This window comes from Chelonoidis abingdonii, chromosome 8 (genome assembly GCF_003597395.2).
Source record: "Chelonoidis abingdonii isolate Lonesome George chromosome 8, CheloAbing_2.0, whole genome shotgun sequence".
NCBI lineage: Eukaryota > Metazoa > Chordata > Testudines > Testudinidae > Chelonoidis > Chelonoidis abingdonii.
Window position 1 is genome coordinate 31,605,569 of NC_133776.1, and position 22,840 is coordinate 31,628,408.

Sequence of the window (22,840 nt, forward strand, 5' to 3'; positions counted from 1 at the left end):
ACCATTCTGCATCCATGAAGGATTTTCCCTTCTTTATCTCCATACAATTAATTTATGTAAGTAGTCTCTGCATGAGACTTGTCTCAAAGGCTTTCTGGATACTAAGTACACTATGTTCCATCGGATCCCCTTGTCACTATGGTGTTAGTTAGAATATTTCCTTTACTCGAAACCATGTTGACTTCTTGTCCAACAATTTTATGTTTTTCTATTGTGTCTGACATTTTTATTTCTTTACTATTGTTTCCACTAATTGTCCCTACTGTATATTGAATATCTCATGTATTTGCAGGATCACCCTTAGAGCCCTTGTATATTTGGCATTACTTAAGCTTAAACTTCCATCACTGTCTCACTAGAGCTATTTAAGGTGTGTTACAATATCTTAGTAATAGTTCTCCCATTTCACATTTGACATCTTTCAGAACTCTTTGTTGAATTCGCTCTGTCCGTGGACTTGTTACTTTAAGTTTATCATTAATTCAAATTATCTAATGACATTCTAATCTGTGCACATATCCTTAGATTTGTCACCTTACAAAGGACTGCTCAGTGCTTGGTCGACTCCTAATCACTCTCATGCATGAAGACTGTAAGCTAAAGATAATTATTTTAGTTTCTCCATGAATTTATCATTCTTTAAGTGTTCCTTTTGTATTTGAGTGGATCCAGGTCTCCCACATGGTTGTTTAGCAGGCTCTGCTTCTGATTGTAGTAAACAAAACATTTTCTCATTACTTTTGAGTTTTGGCTAGTCTTGTCTCAATACTCTTTTTTGTGCTTTTCTTATACATTTTATGCCGCTTTACAAGTTTTTTAGTACTTTCTATTGCTCACCTTAATTTGGCGGTGATTTATTGTTCGTTTCTATTTTACTGTCATCCTAGGATTTTGACTCCTCCTTTTTAAAAGGTATCTCTTTTTATCTCTCTATTGTTCTTTTATCAGCGTTGTTTACCTTGGTGGTCCTTTACGTCTCTTTCTGTTTTGTGCTTTTACTGTGTTATTGATTTAATTTGGGTATCATAATTTATTGTTGTGGCCTCATTTATGGTGTCTTTTAAAAGTTCCATCGCTTGCAGGTTGGATTTCTACCTAATCACTGCCTTTTAATTTTTGTTTTACACTAACTCTCCTTTTTGCAGGTTCCCCTTTATTGAAATAATGCCCAGGCATTTTGGCATGTTGAGGTTCCTCCCACTCACAGGAATATTAATGTTATTATTACCTTATTGTGCTCACTATTTCTCAGCATGCTCCTGTTACAGTTACCTGAGACGATCTTGCCTACCCACTTCAGACTAAATCTCGAGACTGCCTCTCCCCTTTGGTTTCTGTACCAGCCTCTCCAAGAAGCGTTCATTAATCGAGCGATAAACTTTGTTTTTCTGCCATTTTGCTCCTGAGGTGTTGTACATGTCAATATGGCGGATATTGATACATCCTCCACTAGTCTTATTGAGTTCTTATTTTGATTAGCCTCTCTTAAATCTCCCTTGCATTTCATCGTCACTTCACTGTCCTGGTCAGGTGGTTCAATAATAGATCTACTGTTAGTCTTATATGAATTACTCTTACATCCAGAGTTCTCTGAATCGTTGATATTTTAAGATTTTTATTCATTTGATTCTCCACGTTTCTTTCACATTAGTGAGGTACCTCCTCCCCCGCACAACACATCAACCCTTCTGCTTTTGATATATTTTTTACTGGATGATGTTGCCACATTTCTTGCTGCTTTATCAAGTTTCCTCCTTAACATGAGGCACTCTCGTTCACCATTTATATTAATATCTTAGCATTTGTGTACAAGCACTTTAAAAACTTGTCACTGTTTATATGTCTGCCCTTTTCTGATGTGTCAGATTCTTTTTATGTGAATGTTTCTTTTCTGATCTGGCCCATATTTTATCCTCTTCCATCCTCTCCTCCTGACTAAAACCTAAAGATTCTCTGTCAATAGACTCTCCTTGAAGAGAAGTCTTCTCTGCAGCAATTGGCTTTCCCCCAACTCTTAGTTTAAAACTGCTCTGCAAGCTTTTTAATGTTAAGTGCCAGCAGTCTGGATCCACTTTGGTTTAGGCGGAGCCCATCCTTCCTGTATAGATTCCCCCTATCCCAAAAGCATTCCTGTTCTTAGTTAACCTCTGACACCATGTCATGTTCTTCTGTACCAGATATGGGTTGGGGCAGGGGTGAGGGCTCTGTCTGACAGCCAGGGATGAGAGATTTGAGGTGCAGGAGGCTGCTCCAAGCTGAGACCGATGGGTTCAGATGGTGGGAGGGGGGATCAGGGCTGGGGCAGGGGGTTGGAGCATGGGGGGGTAAGGGCTCCGGCTGGGGGTGCAAACTCGGGGGTGGGGCTGAGGATGAGGGGTTTGGTGTGCAGGAGGGTGTTCTGGGCAGGGATCAAAGGGTTTGGAGGGCGGGAGGGGGATTAGGACTGGGGCAGGGGGTGAGGTGTGGGAGGGGGATGGGGTGTAGGCTCTGTATGGCACTTACCTCAAGCAGCTCCCAGAAGCAGGGGCATGTTCCTCCCTCTGGCTCCTATGCGGAGGCACAGCCAGGCAGCTCTTCACGCTGCCCCGTCTGCAGGCACCACACCCGCAGCTCCCAATGGCCATAGTTCTTGGCCAATGGGAGCTGCAGAGCTAGTGCTTGGGGCAGGCACAGTGTGCAGAGCCCCCTGGGTACTCCTATGCATAGGAGTCTGAGGGGGGACATGCCACTGCTTCCAGGAGCCACACGGGGTCACAGCAGGCAGGAACCCTGCCTTAGGCCTGCTGTGCTACTGACTGGACTTTTAATGGCCTGGAGCCACCAGTGCTGACTGGAGCCACCAAGGTCCCTTTTCAGCTGGACATTCCAGTCGAAAACCAGACACCTGGCAACCCTAGCAGGAGAATATATGGCCCTGGCTACACATACTAGATATTTAAATGAGGTGGAAGGATCAGTTGAATAGTCTTTTCTATACAGCATTATGTGCTTTGTTCCCTTATTACATATTACTGCATTTTAGTTTACTTGATCAATGTGTTGATCAGCACAGCTTTTCTTCCTTATCTGTAAGCATACGGTTCTGGTGTTATGAAAAATCCACTCCTCCAAATAATATCCCTGGGATGTGACAGTGTTCCACTGACAAACTGCAATGGTTAGTTTTCAAAAACAAGAGGCATCCACACACCTGTTAGCCCTCCACCAGACCCATCTGCCAGTCATGCTGTTACTGTAAATTAAAATCTTAGTCTTAGTCTCTTGCATCTAATCTGACCACAGGTGAAGCAGGCAAAGATCAGATGTCAGCAAGGAGGAAAAAGCAAAATGCCTAGCAAGAGAAATAGTGGTTTTACCATGTGACCTGGAATCACTCCAGAAAATCATGTGCCACAAAGCAAACATAAAAACAAAAGTACTTAGGAGGTTATAAATGATAACAGATCAGGACTATTAACGAATCTATGTATGGAGGTGTGAGTAGCACACTTGAAATACATGATGGTGTGGTATAAACATTTTATTAGCCTGGGTTTGGAATGGCAGCATTATTCACAAGGGTCAATATAGCAGTACACCATCATGAATTTTATATATGCTACATATTTTATAGAAAAACTATTTCAGAAATCTCTTTCATACAGAGTTTTGAATTTTATTAGTTATGAATCAACCATAAGCTCTGACCTTCCACATGTGCTGAGTTACTTCATTAGAGAAACTGGTCATACTTCTTGGCCTGCCTCTCTTTTAGGCCTTTATCCAGACTTCCTATAGACTTCAGCTTCTCCCTGGAGGATTCCACTGGCAAGCTGTTGCTGCTGGAGCTAACATTAAAATACCTCCTTATTGCAGCCACCCTGACACAGATCCAGCTTCTTCCCTGTTAAGGAAAGAATAGGTTGCCTTTGTCTCAGGCCTACAATCCCCTGATCTGGAAGGAAATTAGCCACTCTTGAAGGCCAAGTTCACTGTTAAGGTATAAGTACATACTGGCAGCAATGTACAGGGTATGCATCCACACTGTGGTATGTAGCTACATGCAACAGTGAAAGGCTCAGGCATGGGGGAGGCAGTGGTGTACTACACTGCAAAAAATAGTTGTATTGTCTTGGGTGTGTAGAGAGCCATGTACACTACAGGGTCGGGGGGAGGGATAGCTCTGTGATTTGAGCCTTGGCCTGCTAAACCCAGGGTTGTGAGTACAGTCCTTGAGAGGGCCATGTGGGGAAAAATAAGCACTTGGTCCTGCTACTGAAGGCAGGGGGCTGGACTCAATGACCTTTCAAGGTCCCTTCCAGCTGTATGAGATAGGCGTATCTCCATATTTCAGGCATGTCTTTACTCTATTCCCCCAAGCTGTGCCTCACCATTTACACTGCTATTTATATCCATACAAGGGGGGCATGCAGCATACATACTCTACATGCTGCTGTAAGGAGTCTGTAGTGCAGACATGCCCTTTGATGATGTTATCACCTGTGACTGAATAATGGTGCCATCTACCTCTCACATAACATTTTTCATCAGTAAATCCAAAGCTCTTCACAATTTTTAATGTGTTTATCCTCATAACAATCCCATGAGTTAGGGAAGTTTCTTTATTTTTCCAGATGGGAAGTTGAGGCATGGAAAGACTATGTGACTAGATCAAGGTCACACAGAAAGTCTGTGCTGGAGAAGGAAAGCAAACGCAGGTCTTCCAAGTCCTACACTAGTGCCCTAACTCCTGGACCATTCTTCATTGTCTATCTTGCAGCTCAGACCAGTGTAACGTGTCTCATACCAGGGACAGGGGAAGGAGAGAGGAGAAACTATTTCTACAGGTTGTTAAAAAAACAAAAACAACCCACCCCACAAAATTAAACCTGTTCAGTGCTTGAAATCTGCTTAAACCCAGCAGAGATGGATTCACCATCAGAGTTGCATAACAACTGCAGTTTGTCACATGGTTCCACAATGATGTCCCCCGGGATACATAGGGACACCCTGTCCTGAAGCAGCTAAGCAAGGCTACTTCCCTGCTTTTTCCCCAGACGTGACCAATTCCAAACAGCTGGGCTACTGTGGAGCCTGATTGTAGGTGATAAGAGGTTAATGCAGCCCTTCCTGATTTTATGGTAAGAGCAGTATTTAGCTCTTTAATACAAATAAATAAATAAATAAATAAATAAATAGCTATATCACGTATCCCTTGGGAAAAAAATGAGATGGAACAACATGATTCCATTCTTTGTTTCACAAAATGAGGGGATTGGATGCATTTACTTACTGCTTAATCTTCCAGATGCTTTAGTGGGTAGTAGATAGGAATAAGACCTCAGTGGGGAATCCCAGATGCATCAGAATTCCACAGCATCTGGACCTGTGGAATAAACAGATCAGATCACAATGCAATTTAATACTGAGGTTGTAGAGAGCCAAAATGGTTTAGATGAGAATGTAAATGCAGAATCACAAAACTTGCTTATGATTCCAAATTGGAAGTACAGCCAAACTGAAAAGTAACATCGTTAGGTTCACTGGGGTTTGGATTTGAAGATACTGGGCCAGCATATAGAAGAAATAAAGGACAACAGGAAGGTAGAGAATCTCTTTCTAAAAATTCTTATATTTTAGCCATGTTGAAAAGCTAAATTAATAATATGCTGATAAAAGTATGTTTACTTACATTTGTGATTAGATCAGCTTGAATTAAATGAGGTACAATATTTGAGCAAAAATCACCTGCATTATTTATTCTAAGGCATGTGATCCCCTAATACAAACTTAAAATAAACTCATATATAAAATAAACATTAAAATTAGATGTTATTGATTAATATTCATGAAGTTTGACTGTTCCTGTCAATTATTTGCGCATTTTTCCCAACCATTTGCCAGATATACAGATGGTGAAACAATATTAGTCAAATACATTATACAGTATATACATGTATATATGTGTTAATATTTTAGGATTTTTTCCGACTATTCAACCAACTCAGATTAAAACATTATCAAGATTTTGACTTATACTGACAAATACAAGAAAATGTTGGCCAGAGAAAGAAATGTACTATGTCATCCAATATATAGGCCAAAAGTGTTGAAATTTAAATAGTCAGCTCTCATTATATGTTTCATGGTGGTTAAGTTGATAAGGAATTGGTGGGACATCTGATACATTTCTACTGTATTTCCTTGCTTTCGTAGGTTCACATTCACACTATTGTTACTTTAATGAAAGTTTTTTGAGTCTAAAGCAAGTTTTTTTTTAAATAAACTTTAACTAGGATGAGCAAGTATGAAAAATCGGAACAGGAGGTGGAGGTAATAGGTGCCTATATAAGAAAAAGCCCCAAAAATCAGGACTGTCCCTATAAAATCGGGACATCTGGTCACCCTAACTTTAACAAACAACTATTACAGAATTTAATACATTCTTATTCTAAATCTCTTTAACTCCATGGCACTCTGCATGTGCCCACTGAGTACTGTAAGTTCTATTGGTACAGGGTTCATTATAAATCTAATTGGTATCCTGGATGATGTAGTAGATGTTAATATCTGGAGGCTCATAAATTGCATAAAGGATTTATTGCATTGAGGAACTATAGAAAATAACCTCACTATTCTCTATCTTTGACCACTTGTTTGCTTCTCTGAAAACAGTTTTACAAACAGTTTTATGCTTCAGCAGGATAGGCTGAAACAGATGCAATATAATAAAATAAAAGGTAAACAGATTAATTTTAATAACATAAAATACTGTATGTTATGGCTCATTAAACTATATTCATTACCAAGCTGGATCCATAGAAAGTTTCCTACAGTTTTAACAATGTACCAGATGTCAGATGTTTTGCTCTGTCAGAAGCTGTTATCCTTTAGCCACTAGACATTTAGCATCAAACCTGACTTAAAAAAAAAATTTAATGAATATGGTGCTACCAACCAATATTTCTAGTGAATGTTTGTCAGCATTAAATCATTAGAGAATAGGCTCTGTTTCATGTTGCAACAGCAGAGGTTTTGTAAGATAAAGGAGAGCACTGGCAGCATTGTTTGAAAGCATATATAATTTATCTTGCACTATGAACGTCTCTAGACGATTTTAACAAAGCCAAATTTTAGCCTCGTTTATACCAGCACATCAGTAGGAGTGTATTAGTGTAACAGTTGAATTTTGCTTTCCATCCTTTACATTCATAAACATTAAAATTCATGAAAAAGAAAATGGCAATAAGGAACAACCCTGATGGAAACATTTGTTAAACCTTTAGTGACACTTGGTGTGATATAACTTGATTTTTTTTTTCTGAAGACTTGACTACTCTCAGTTTTCTTGAAATCAAATTCTGATACTAGAACTGTTGCCCCAAGAATGGCTCTATCATCCTCAATATGACACTACACTTCCATTCCTGGTTTGGTTTCAACATAAAATAAAATTGTGCTGGAACCAGCAATTTCTTTCTTATATCTTAAATTACTCTACTGCCTATTAAGACATTTGGTAGTAATGTGTTAAATCCAAGCCTTGGCTGTGTCAAAGATGCTAAACAAACAACAACGATTACAATGATAAACTCCTAATGGCTAACTTTATTTTTAACAGCACCTTGGGAAAACAGAAAAGGATTGTTGACCTAAAGCATTTAGGGTACTATTTTGAAAAGAGTTTCTTATTGGCCTAACTCTGCTCTTCTGCCCCTCTGCCCCTATTAAAGTCAATAGGAACAGAGCTAAGGTAGCACAGGGTACTTCTAAAATCCCACCTTTAAATCTGAAATTAGATATGCGCGGAGGGAACTGTTACTTTATTAAACTATGAATACATCCATAAAGAACATATTATATGGCTGAATTCTTAACTTGCAGTGCTGTCAATATATACAAACCACTCAAGCTCTGCTTTCACAGAAGTGGATGCTGGGCTTAGTTTACATAGTATTACAGGCCATAGCAACCGCAGATGGTCACATATAGTCAAATTTTCTGTGCATCAAGGTTGGCTGATCCTAACGATGGTCAATCTAGTTTAGAAGGGTAGGAGGGTACTCAGACCAATTCCTTGGGCAACTGCTGTGAGTGCTGATGTGGGAGAAAAACAGGCATATGGCTACCCCACTTATGTAGAAGTTCTATGCAGATCCTCCTCACTTGCCTCTAACTAGGGGTCGCAACAGTAACTCCTGTGTAGCTATTGCAAAGGGTAGAGATGAGACAAAGATCAGAGACTTCCTCATTTACCTCATAATTGCTGGGAGTGGGTATTAAATGATCCTGGCAGAGCTGTGGTATTTTTCAGGAACTCTGTCTGTGGGGTGAGGTATCCCCACTGAGTATATCCCCAGAAAACAAACAGCGGGAACTTACTTGCTCCTTCCCCCATGTGGAACTGGCCCACTATTTCTGTGCTGAGATGTCAAGCTGATGTCTCTCTACTTAGGAGTTGGTCGAGCAGAGTCATGGATTCCACTCCTTATGACTGAGCAGCCTCCTGTACCCCTTTGGACTTGTCTGCTAAGAGTGTGGGTCCTGGCAGACCACAGAATAAACAGCTTCCTTAGCATCTTTGACTGGAGACTAAAAACGTGCTTGGTGTTTAATATTGTGTTCACATTCCTTCGTTAGTACCTTCCCAAGGAATTGCCACACTGTTGTATCCATATCTTACTTTACTAATGTTCCTCTTCTCTTATAGGAGGTATCAACCGTCCTTCAAACAGACCTTAATAGAATTAAAATTTATTATTAGTAGTAGTATACAGACCTACAGGGCTGGTCTTATGGGTGGGCGATATGGGGGATGGCCAGGGTTGCCATGTTGGTGGCGGTCACTGTAGTCAAGAGGCAAGGGGTGGGGCAAGCGGGAGATACAAGGCCATGGAAGAGAGCTCAGGGCAAGGGAGGGAGAGGTGGCAGTGGGGCCCGGAGGCAATGAGGGGGTTTGGAGCCCAGGAAAGAAGCAGGGGCCATGGTGCCAAATACAAGTTTGCCTAGGTACTATTTTCCTTAAGGCCAGCCCAGCAGACTTATTTGGTTTGAATTCTTTTCTAACCAAAAGTATGTTTCAAATTCCCAGATATTTGCATTATTTCTTCTATTCATAACATAATATTGGAAAACAACTGTTCAGGAATGAGAGATTACCCTAGTCTACGAATGTCAGTTACAATATTTTCCAAATTTGGAAAAATGTTTAGTTTTCTTTGTCAATCCAAGCACAGCTCAAGTTCATATGATGGGAGAGAAGTTCTCAAATGGTTGCTCCTTCTTGGGATTGATAAAAAAGATAAAATATTTCATACAACACCTGCAACAGTGATTTTTACCAGCTGGATATTTTATATAAGAAGATTTGCAATCTTTAGTGTGATTATAATTCCTACTCCTAGGAGATATATAATCAAAATAATTGAGTGAGCCATTCTTTTACAGCCATTTCCACTGGCTTATATTAGAATTTAAATTTTCTCTTTTTTTCCTGGAATGATCAGCCTGACTGTTCCTATATGTAATGGTCTTCTGACTCCTTTCTATATAAAACTGAGAGAAAGGAGAAAAATATAGCAGATTTTGTTTCAGCACCTGTTAGCTGACACAAATTAGCAGCTCTTCTTAAAATATCACTAGTCAGTGTTATTTAAAAACATAAGTGTACAGAGATTTACAAGGACCTATTTATTGCTACCAATTTATTGCAAACCTAAAGCTGTGTGTAGACACGCGCATTTTTGTCATATGCATGACATATGTATGTATTTACATAGGGCTAAATTATGATATTCTTGCTAGTAATGAGGACTACCTTACTACAGAAGTATTCCCATTGATTTACTTGGACTACTCATGATGCAAGGTCCTATTCAATATGAGTAAAAATATCATCATCTCATTAATCTCATCCATAGTGTATATGCTATACAATTACTACAGTCCTCAGGGTCAGGATCCTCCTGAAAAGTAAGTAATAAGGATTAAACTGGCAAGAAAAAAATTAAAATACATATTCTGCAAGCGGTTTCACATGGTTATATGTAAAAACTGCACTGATGGAGTCAGAGGTATAGATTTCAAAGGCAGGAGGGGACCATTATGATCTAGTCTGATTTGTTGTGTACCACAGGCCATAGAATTTCCCCACTGACTCCTGCATCAAACCTAACAACTTGCGGTTGAGTGAGAGCATATCTTTTAGAAAGACATCTAGGCTGGATATAGAGATTCAAGTGACGGAGAATCCATCATGTGCTGTTGGTAATTTGTTCTAATGTTTAATTGGAAGGTTAGTCACTCCTGTGCTTTCTCTTCTGTCTGCGTTACATTAAAAACAAAAATAGCACTAGGAAAAAAAGGATCAGAAATTGTGGAAGCCCAGACAACAGCCATATGCAGTGGGTCCCCTCCACATACAAAACTGATCTGACCTATGTGAGAAATGTTCAGCTGTCTTTGTGTCAGTATCCCCACAGTGGGCATTTCCTGGGGATGGGCAGGGAGATGAAAGGGTACATAAATAAATAGCAACACCACCACCACCTAGCTCTTATATAGCACTTTTTTCCTCAGCAGAACTCAGAGATCAGTGTCGTTATCCCCAGTTTACAGATGGGGAAATGGGCACAAGGATGTGAAGTGACTTGCCCATGGTCACCCAGTAGGCCAGTGAAAGAGCTGAGAACTCAGTCCCAGGCCAGTACTCTATTCTCTAAGCCACACATTGTCCCCAAATGTGTCTGGTGAAGTTCCTCTCTGGTGATATTAATTTTGAGTCCCCTGCAATCCACAGACTGAGGACTGCCCTTTAAGGGGATTATGGGGGCAGCTGAAGCTCAGTGGGTGTGCTTGTTAGTAGAGCTGTATTGAAGCCACACTGCCAGAGAGCTGTTGTGAGAGGATGCTGTTGGACTAGAGTTGGTCCAGAATCATAGGGCCTCTATACACCTGTCATTGTCCTTCCACTGGCCTCCCAAGTTCCACAACGATCTGAGTGGGTTGTGGGTCAGCCACAGAATGGAGGATGAAGGAGAAACATGCAAGCCTGTCACCTGAATGAACCTGTGGGGCACATTTCCATGTGGAAAACCTCTCAGATGTCTTCTCCCTTCACCCCATCCTGGGTGTGAGGGTCGGGGAGTCCTCTCTATTTTGCCTTTTTACACTCTCTTTAATCTACAGTAGCAGATTCTTTATTGTCATGGAAACAAAACCACTGTAATAATCTTACATCATTTTAGCCCTCAGTTGAGGAAACAGTTCTAAAGATCCTATTGTGCCACAATTCGTTAAACAGTCCTGACTTATGCAAATTGATTTATTTTATTGCTCAGTCAATATGCTGTTTAATATTGTCATTCATGACAAACACTAACTCTTTCAGTGCCACATGATTCCAGTGATGTTGGGTCTGTACTTACACCTGGGGCACATGCTCTAACTTAAAGCAAAGCTGCAGAGTGATGTGACCCAGCATTTTATCTGGCAGTGAAGACAATCATGTCAAAGAAAAAATTAAAGGATTTTTTGTACTTAGAAACAATTCTCCAATCTGAACACACAGATAATATATTGGAAACACATCATATGGTATTTTCAGTGCAAATAGATTTACCTAACATAAAATAGTCTAAATAGTTTTTTTATAGTTGGATGCTGTGAAGTCTTCATAGATATGCCTGATTGCACCCAGGGAACAAGCAGGTTCCTCAAGCAACAGCATTCCTTTCTGCACAAGATTATTCCTCTTGTTCAGGGCCATGCTATTGGAACATAGGAACTGCCATAGTGGATCAGATCCAATGTCCATCTAGTCCAGTATCCTGTCTAACACTAGCCTATACCAGAAGCTTCAGAAGGAGGAGTGGGAATCTTGCAGTTTTCCCACAGAACAACATCAATTGATCATTTATGATTGAAATATTTTTTTTCTGCTCAGTTGTCATAATGTTAAAATAAATCATTACGGGTGAAATCCTGGCTCACTGAATGGCAAAACTCCCATGGACTTCAATGGGGCCTAGATTTTACCCTATAAATCTCGGCTATGACATAATTACCAAGTTCAGGGGATCAAACAGCCTCCTCTCACATGGAAAGCTGAGACAGGGGACATTTTACAAGCAAGTGTCTGGAAATAATCATGGAGTTTTCCTCATGGAAATTCCCTCATTCCATTAGGACAGTGTGATTTACGCACCTACAGAAAATCAGCCTCCCTGCCATGATCCATGGGAAGCCAAGGCCATCTGTGTGGAGACCTCATAGCTGTTCTGCAGTCCAGAGGCTTCCTCCAAAGGTCCCACAATGTACTTCCAATGACTGTACCCTGGAGTCAGCCTCTCTAGCCATGGCTTCCCCTGCATCCGCATAAGAGCTTCCAATCTCAGACTACAGTAACTCTTCCTTGTGAGGTCCATGAGGTTAGAAGAGGGACAGTGTGCATCCCCCATACCTGGCTCTGCCACCAAACTACCCCCTCTAATGCCCTGGCCCATCCTGACTCCAGACTCTCTGCAGACCCTGGACCACATGTGGAGGGCTCCATCAGGTCTGCGGATGGGAAATGGTACCACAGAGGCACACAATGCCACTGTTCAGTATGCAGAGGGGGATATCATGGAATGGAGGGGCCCTCCATATGGAGACCTGAGGGGAAATGTTCAGGGCTGGGCCAGTATAGTTTACGAGTTACTAAGTACACTTTTTTTAATCTGAGTGACCTGATTTGCTTCTGTATAGGCAGCAGAAGTGCATTAGCTTAATTAATCTGCTCTACTTAGAGTTAATTATGGAAATATGCACTAAAACCAGTGTCACAAACAAGAGCTGTTTACATGATAAGCTAGAGTGTGTACTTTCATTGTGCCACACAATTCTTTTAAATGGCTTTGTATTCCAGGCACCAGAGTCTGGAAGTCTGATATTGATCCAATTACTGTGGCAAGGTAGTAACAACTCACAAAACTGATTCAACCTAACCTAGGGATCTCCCTTTCAATAATATCAATGAATTATATTGACATATCAACTAGAGGAAAAGACTCCTGTGGCAAAGTTGCCACCCCAACACACCCCTCCTAGCTGGATCTGCCATTGTGTAGACCTGAATTCACATAAGTAACTTGCCCCATTCCTTAATGGCCGTGACTGGAAAGGTGAATGGAAGCTCAAGTTGCAAACAAGGGGCTGAATGAGCAGTACACAGGAGTCAGGATGTCTGTGCTAGCTAAGGCCTGGTCTACACTACGCATTTAAACCAAATTTAGCAGCATTAAACTGATTTAACCCTGCACCCATCCACACAACGAGGCCCTTTATATAGATATAAAGGGCTCTTTAAATTGATTTCTGTACTCCTCCCCGACCAGAGGAGTAGCACTGAAATCGGTATTGAATGCATATTATTTATACATGAGATGTTCAACACATTGGCAATCTGCTGTTTTCAGTTTGGATTCATTAAACTAAAGGGGTGACAGCAAAAAGCTCTTTTCAAATTGAAAGAAGTTTCAGAATGGTGGTAGACGCAAGGCGGAGATGAAGTAGAGTTCTCAGTGATTCCTGAATCAGCGGACACAGGGAAAGCACTGAAATTAATGGTCGTCTGATCTGGAGGAATGCAGATTAATACTGCGTTGTAATGCGGAGGAACATATAATTACACATCGTCGTGCATTGAGGCGGCTGAGGGGCACAGCAGCATGTGTAAGCTTACCTGGGTGGGAAAGATGACTGACCTGTTTAATATCGACACCTTCGCACGCTGTGAATGCAAGTACATAGGTAAAGTGCACAAAACTGAGTCACAATTATTGATCTGGCTACTATGACTGCCTCCCGTTTTATCAAACATTGGTATAAACCCCCGTTCTTAATGCCACATCTCGATGGACACGCATCATCGAGCCCAAATGCATGTCACCGTGCTGTATTGAAAGGAATAGTATTGTAAGTTACAATGGGAAGCACACTCAGCAAGGTAAACATCCGAGAGTAGAGCCAATATCTGATGGAATTGGCAGCAAGTCGAGAGATTAATAGAAGGGGCGCGAGCAGGCGCCTCAGTGAAGTCATGGAGACAAGGAGATCTTTTATTGGAGAACAGGTAAGAGACCACAGCCTGCATAAGTTTTGGTTTTTTTTTTTTTGTTTTTTTTTTGTTTTTGTTGTTTTTTGAAAGTCTCAACAGATAGATACATCAACAGAAGTCTGGTCCAAGTAAAGCCAACTGGTCTCTAATGCTCCTGAGACGGACAGATTCATACAACATTACCCAGAAATGTGGCAAATTCACAAGGGTTGGAGTCAAAGCTTATGAACTACATGTTACTGATTATTCAATAAAACTTCATTGTAGCTCTGATGTATTTAGGAAGCTGCACCTTGAATTAGTAAACCCCCCTTTTCCACTAATCCCTTACTGGAGACATTAACTGCAAGAAAGTGGTGGCGCACGGCAGCCAACTTTTATTTTTGGTGCTTTGAAACTATTATGCCGAGAGAGAGAGACAATGAAAAGAGGGAGAACATACACGCACCTGACAATTAGAACTGAGAGAGAAGAATATATTCCTATGCCCAAGCTAGAGTGCAACAAATCAGCTAGAGATTTGTACTTGAAATAAAATTGCTTATGATTTTTTTTTGAATGGCTGACCGATTTAATAACAGTTTTACCTTTAAAGCAGTAGCAGCTAGCACACACAAACTCTAATAAGCCACAATGGTGCACTCGTCTAAAACATGGGCAGCTTCTGCAATTTGGAGTAGAGCCTAATCCAGCCTTTGTTTCTGCAGAGAGAGAACTTGCCAGCTCAGATCACTGCCATCTATTATGGCAAATGTTAAACAAGACAGGCAGATGAGCCTCCAAGCTATTACGTGTATGCGGTGGAAGGAGGTAATGGGGCCAGTCAGTCTTAGATATAAGACCCCAGTACCTCTATTGTTTTTCATTAACTTTCCAGAACAATTAATATGCAATGTAGATTATGCAGTCATGGGCCTGCCCCCTACTCAGGAAGCAGGCAATTCAGGCTTTCTGATGCGACATAAGTAGTTCAAGCATATTTCAAGGCATTAAGCAGCAGCCATATTAGGCGGAGGGGTCTGCTTTCTCCAACTCTGCATGCTGAGTGATTATGGGCTCAACTCAAATCCTGGTAGTCCTGAAAGTCATGGGTTTTGTCATCACTTAACCTCTACTGGGAAAGCCTGCCTTCCAGTTCACTCTGGCTTCAGTAATGGCTATCTGATGCCATTGAGAGAGATCAAGAAACCTATAGCATGATTGAATATCTGCATCAAGCCTGAGGAGCCATTGGCTCAGGGGATCTGGGCTTTGTGTCAAATTTACATGCCCCCGCTAAATTCTCAATGAGGGAATACTATTAAATATCAAAAACTCGGCATCGCACTAACTTCCCATTCTGTGAGATGAATAGGGCATATCAATGCTAGTACAGAGACTATTAGTTCCAAAGCTCTGACAAGACGAGCATTGCAGTTTTAGCACTTAGTTTTACTGTCAGTTTTTGAGGTCATCTCTGCAACTGGTACTATAGTCATTGTGAAGGGAAGATCTGGGAGGTGTTGAAATTTATACCACACATACACAGAGCACTGGCATTAAGCTAAATTGGGAGGTGAAGAGAACAAACATCACATGGACTTGACTGTGTGCTGTTGAAGATTTGGTAGAGAGAAGCAAAGAAGATTGTAGCTTCCGGCGGCTTAGCTGTAGAGGGATGACCCGGCTGCATCTGAGAATCCAGAGCTGCAGTAGATATCATATGGACCTTGAGCGCTGGTATGATGTACTTTGCGCAGGAGACAGAGACAACTTCTTAGTCCAATTTCTTTTTGGTGTTGGTACAATATCACAGTCCCTGTGACATCATGTGCTCTTCCAAAAATGTTAGTTCAATGTCCAGGGAATGGTCTGGTGCTAGACATTCTAGCACAGGCTGTTGCTGCTAACTCCGCGCCTGCTATCAGACTTATTAATCGTTAAAGAGCATTACTTTTAGATGATGCCAGTGCTCCTCGCCTAAAGTTCTTCGTCAACCAAGGGGACCGGATAACTCAAAAGGTATACCTTATATAATCAGCCTTAGTTGTGCAAAATTAACTCAAAGTATCTAAAATGGTAAAACTGATTCTTCAAGGTATGTGTCCATAGATTTGTGCTCTGGGTGCACATTACTCCTGATACATAGATCAGATTCTTCTTTTGCCAGCAGATCCATTGGGAGGCAGTGCCTGTGCTATAATTGTCCTTGAACATAAAACAACTTTTCCATCGAAGGATGTAAAGTGGGGGAATAGACCCAGCCGATCTTAATCCTTTTTAATTGCTGAAGCAATGAGATGAGACTTCATAAATAATCCACTTGCTTCTGTGTGGTAATGTAGTTGTGTGAGTTAGGCCTTGTGGGCAGTAACACAAAAAAATCCTTATTTAATCAGCTTCACTGTTTTAAGGAACAGAAACCTTCCCTCGTAACAAGGGTTCTACCGCAAAAATCAGGCCAAAGTAAAATCTCCAGGATCACCTCTCTGGTGCCAAACCTCAAGTGCCGCTTAATGGCACCTGGTGTCTATTTTGTTTGGGAGAGCAGTCTGCTGCGGACATATTGTCGTGTGTAAGATCTTAAGTGGACTCAAAGGAACTGAAAAAGCCCCACTGAAAATTGTTCCCTCTGGAGTGTGCGTAAACTTGCCTGGACAGTGAAAAGGATGCAGCTCGCCTCAGTCCTCCATATCACGCAAACCTTGAAGAGGGACCAACCCCAAGCCCCTGAGCTCAGATCAACAACACCCCATTCAGTTCAACCGAGGATAGGAAGGAGTGCCATGCACGGTAGAAGGGACCCGCGATGCGCGCATGGACGGTATGTCCTGCAAGATATCATAGAGGATACAGCTGAGAGGCTTTCACATCACAGCTATACAGATTTTATTATCCATAAAATATGCTACCTCAAAGCTTCTTAATTACTCAACACACAGGGCATTAGCCACGACCAGAGGGGAGGAGGGAAGCAACAGATGGGATGTTGCAGGGCCCTATAGAGCAATGCACACTAAAATCAATATTCACTCACTAAGCTGACAGGAGCGACATGTGCCTCAGGTCTTCAAGACACATGCCCTATCTGGACAGAGACTTATTTTTGACAAAGCCACATAAAAAGAAGGGAATGACCCAGGGATATCCATTTTCCAGTGCCCGCCGCGTATCGGCTGACCTCGAGCGAGGCCAGCCAGGAGCACTCCAGACAGCAGAAGAGGAAGAAACCACGACTGAATACGTCATCCTTATTCGCAATTTCTTTAAAGCGATGGCATTGGCAGACGGTACAATAGGGAAGGTAACCCTCTCTGCACCCTGCAAGGCAAAATGAATGCGCTGTGGGTAGCCACTGCAGTACTCGTTGTCATGTCAGCATGCCATCAGTACAAGCCACCACCTCAAACCTCAGAACAGTGATATCGACACAGGCCAAAAACCGGTTCCAATCTGGTGCCATGCTATGGTTCGCCAGGGCAATCCAGGAAAGGGCTGCAAAAGATTGTCTACATCCATTGGCTGTCATGGAGGAGAGGACATGAAGTGATGGACATTCACACGAATCACCGTGCCGGACAGCCTGTTTTTGGCATTGGGGAGCTCAACCCAGAATTCCAATGTGCGGGGGAGACTGCAGGAACTATGGGATAGCTACGGGATAGCTGCCCACAGTGCAACGCTCCAGAAATCGACGCTAGCCTCGGTACATGGACGCACACCGCCGAATTAATGTGCTTAGTGTGGCCATGTGCACTCGACTTTATACAATCTTTTTACAAAACCGGTTTATGTAAAATCAGAATAATCCCGTAGTGTAGACATACCCTAAGATAAGCAGGAACATCCTCATGCAAGGGACAATGGACAAGAAAAATGTGCAATGTAAAGATCAGATTCTACATGAACAGCACATGGACAGAGCATGCTGTATAGAGACTGGTTCCTGAAAAGTAGCCACATCAGTCATGAAGCATCTCATGCAAAGTATAGTTAAGAAAGTAATGTGTAGATGTATATAAAGGAAGAGTTTTTCAGTGTAACTTTGGACCCGTGGTACAGCTTATACTCACCCTGTATACTAGTCTGATTTGCTCTGTGCCAAATAAAGGAACCTGAGTGATGAAATCTAGAGTTGACCTGAGTTTTGGATCCCAGAATCAAGAGTTCTCCCAGAAAGTGGAAAAGGTCTTGGAGGGAATCCCAACACATTGCACCACTCTTGCCTCAGTTTCCCCCACTGTGTGTTGGCCAACTCCAGCTATAAGAGAATTCTCGTCCTCTAGCTAGACCACTTTGCAGAGTCCTGCCCCTTCTGGGGCCACAGGGTCCTTTACAAAAGTCCAACAGAAATGAAAACAAAAACTAAGCCTTCAGCCCAGGTAGGCTCATATGGCAGCCACCCTGTCACAGGTGTGCCTGTACTGCTTTAGACTGTCCTGCCTACCCACAGGCTTCTGTGCCTTGATTAACCCCACAATCCAGGGGCTGGCACCTTCCTCTCCTCACTCGGTGTTAGGCTGCTCATCAGGGCCCCTGTCTCCAGTCCAGCTTCCAGCTCACCCCAGAGAATCTTGCCTGCTCTGTTTTTCAGGCTGCTTCCCAGACAGCAGGAACACTGCACCTCCTCTCCATCCCCTCTCCATCTGGGTTCACCGAGCTCTTTGGGGAGGGGGAAGCCTCTAGCTGTGTGTTCTACTTAGGCCTAGCAAACCTGCCAGGTGCACCCAGGCTGGTTAATTAGCCTACACTAACCATTTCAGGGGTGGGGCGAGGGTTAAACACCCCATCACAACTCCAATAGAAATAATATAAGTAGGTAAAGCAGAAATAATCTGTATTTCCCTTATTACATTCTCAGTTTTCCTGAGAGCTTCATGCCAGATCCTGAGTGCCATCTCATCTCACTGACAACACAAAGCACTGTTCAGGCTTAGTACCCTGAAAGCCTCCTGTTCTAGCAGTGAACTATGGCATCTCACTAGTATTTAGTGGACCCACAGGTTACAATAATCTATTGAGATTACTATACAGCTGCTAGCAGACTTGTAGGTTAAGTATTTACATTGAAGGCCATTTCTATATTCTAGGTGAACTAACACAAAAAGAAACAAATTTAAGAGCAACATAAACTGACCCCCAGCAAGGCAGAGATAAGGAGCTAATGTTCAAAGCTGCTAGTCCCTTAGAAATAAGGGAGAATTCACGATCACAGCACTATCTAAAAAAGTAATTCCAAACACATGTTGACCTTGAAAACTCTTCTTGCTGTTAATGGATTAACATGTAGTTTCCCCAACCTCAAATGAAGCTTAATTTTCATAAGTCACATATAATGAAAGCCTTGTAAAATCACTAGAGAGGAAAAAAAAACTAATTTGCATCCTGTTGCAACTTAATGTCATTTAATATCCAATACCTTTCTGGCCAAGATGTACTGAACAGTTTGTAAATAATTGTCTGCTGGCAGCACATTGTGCTCAGGAAGGTGGGAATGGAAATTGCGTAACCTCCTTGCTGATCAGTGAACAATAATTTTAAGCATGCCAAGAAGATTATGAAAATCAAACCAGACACTAATATCACTAATCAGAAGTTTGGGCCCAATTCTGATCTCAGCTACATCAGTGTAGATCAGCAGTAACGTTAGTCAGAATCAATCGTTTGGTTTCATCAACATTCCATTTATCCCCCTTTGCCAGCACCCCAGTGTACTTTCAGTACACTTGCTTTGCATACTGAACCCTTCACCTGAATTTACTTAACTAATTAGCACATTGGGTTCCAGGCCAGAAGCAGGTATCACGCAGAGTTCAGTACTTGTGCAGCTGATTATCCTTTCTTATTATAAACCACACTATCCTTTGTTATGTTCATCCACTGAAAAGTGACAGAGCCTGACTTCAGATTTTGAATCTGATATAATGAGGACAGCATAAAATGGAAAAGTGTTCTGGGAACATGCACGCTCTTCATTTCAAAGGATAGAGGCCTAGTTGCATTTAATTAAGGTATAGCCGGGCTACATTGATTCAACGAGTACTGATGGCATGCGATCGTTTAAATTGGATCTAGGTAGAAACAAAAATGGTGCTCAAATATTTTTGCAAATAAAAGCATTGCATTTGATTTGTTACAATTCATGGGGTGAAAGTATTTTTTTTATCTGAGAGTATTTCTTTGTGAGGATCACTGACTATTCATTTAATTTATCATGCTGATTATTTGTCCAAAATTGCATTACAAAAGTCCATTGTTTATTATTTCTCAGTCTGGTGAAAAACTTTCCATCATCCAATCAGGGAGCAGATGTAACATCATCCTGTGACTTGGCCACTGAAAACACAACAAATGACAAATGGACAAAGTGAACATTTTGTGAACAATTTTGACTTTGTCAATTTAGATATTGTTGGAAAATACTTATGAACAACAAATACACTGGCAAAAATAATAGGGAATGGAATTTAATGTACAGGACAGGGCATTACTTCTTCCCCAGTCTGTGTGTGTGAATGACAGACTCAGTTGTCACCCATCAATAATTCTAAGTCCACCAATTGGAACCTTACTCCTTCTCCAGGACAAACCATTCACTTTCTTTCACAGCGAGAGTGAAACAGCCATATTTAGTTCAACTGCATCAGTTAGCTTGTGCCGCTGCAACAAGACCTACATAGTTGCTTCAAAGTCCAAAAAGCATCCAGTCAACTCAATGAATCACAAAATTCCCTGGTTCCCTGACATGCAGTGACATACCACCCCCTCATACTACCTATATAATAATTTGCCTATACGGAACTGAGAGTGAGATAATTATGGCAGTGAGCAGAGCAGGAAGAAACTCCACTTTTAGACAGTACTAGCTACAGAGGCTCATTCACCTGCACATCTACCAATGTGATATATGCCATGATGTGCCAGCAATGTCCCTCTGCCATGTACATTGGCCAAACCGGACAGTCTCTACGTAAAAGAATAAATGGACATAAATCAGATGTCAAGAATTATAACATTCAAAAAATTAGTCGGAAAACACGTCAATCTCCCTGGTCACTCAATTACAGACCTAAAAGTCACAATATTACAACAAAAAAAAACTTCAAGAACAGACTCCAGTGAGAGACTGATGAATCGGAATTAATTTGCAAAATGGACACCATTAAATTAGGCTTGAATAAAGACTGGTAGTGGATGGGTCATTACACAAAGTAAAACTATTTCCTCATGCTTATTTCCCCTCCCCCCACCCACACACACTGTTCCTCACAACTTCTTGTCAATTGCTGCAAATGGACCATTTTGATTACCACTACAAAAAGTTTTTTTCTCTCCTGCTGGTAATAGCTCACCCTAACTGATAACTCTCCTTAGAGTGTATGGTAACACCCATTGTTTCATGTTAACTGTGTGTATATATATATATATATCTTCCTACTGTATTTTCCACTGCATGCATCCAATGAAGTGGGCTGTAGCTCATGAAAGCTTATGCTCAAATAAACTTGTTAGTCTCTAAGGTGCCACAAGTATTCCTGTTCTTTTTGTGGATAGAGACTAACACAGCTGCTACTCTGAAACCTAGCTACACTCTGTCACTCACAGGCCAATTCCAGCTCCTTTTAAAAGGCCCTGGGATGGAGCAATGGAAACCCCTTAGGGATGCAAAGGGATGTCACTATATTCAATACTATATTCTCGTGAGAACCCCTGCAGGGCCCAGGCAAATTGCCCCACTTGCTCCCTCGCTACGGGTGGCCCTGGGAAAAATAAACCTTCCGCATCTCGGCACAAACCCAGTTTTAAGAAAACTTCTTTACAAGGTATCACTGGTTCTCAGCATCAGCTAGTGCAAAAAGGCACTAAATCTCATTAAAAGGGTTGGACAAATATTTTCCATCAAAACTTTTTTTGGATCGAAAACTAGGGGTTTTTTAAAAGCAGAAAAAAATCATGGACAATGTCTGCTTTCCTTCAAAATTTGTTGTGTTTTTTTTTAATTGAAAACTGAAATTAGTTTGCCAAAACCTGAATATAGTTTGGGGTTTCAGAAGCATGTGGCCAAATATTTGCTGCTTGCTGTATTTGAATGTTAAAGACAATCAAAAATATTCGGCTTAAAAAAGCAAAACTTGACACCTTACAGCTTTTACGCACCAGCCTGACCCATCAGCAAAATCGAATTTCTCCAAGTTCTATACGTGCTCTGCCTTGACTCATAATGTCTCCATAATTTGTTCATTTAGCTTTAGAACATAAAGAACAGCCATACTGGGTCAAACCAAGTCCAGCAGCCATTCCTGCCTAACAGTGGTCAATGCCAAGTGCTCCGAGGAAGTAACCTAACAGGTAATGATCAAGTGATCTCTCCTCCATCCATCTCATCCTCTGACAACAAAGGCTAGGGACACCATTCCTACCCCATTCCTGGCTAATACCATTCATGACTTAATCTCCATGCATTTATTGTTTCCTAGAGATGTCCATGGCCCCTCACATGGAGATACTGTGGTTTGTCTTTAGTATAGCTTATGTACATACTCCACGAACTGAGCATTTGACTTTTCCAGAATTTGGTAGCCTATGTTGTGAAACTGAAATCTCAAAATAGCACATGCATGTGAATGGACACGAGGTCTAAAATTAAATTAAGCCAGGTTCTCAACTGGGATGAACCCTGAAGGGGTCACAAGATTATTAGTGGGGTCGTGAGCCGTCAGCCTCCCTCACACACCCTGCTTTCCTCCAGCATTTAACAGTGTTAAATATAAAAAAAGTGTTTTC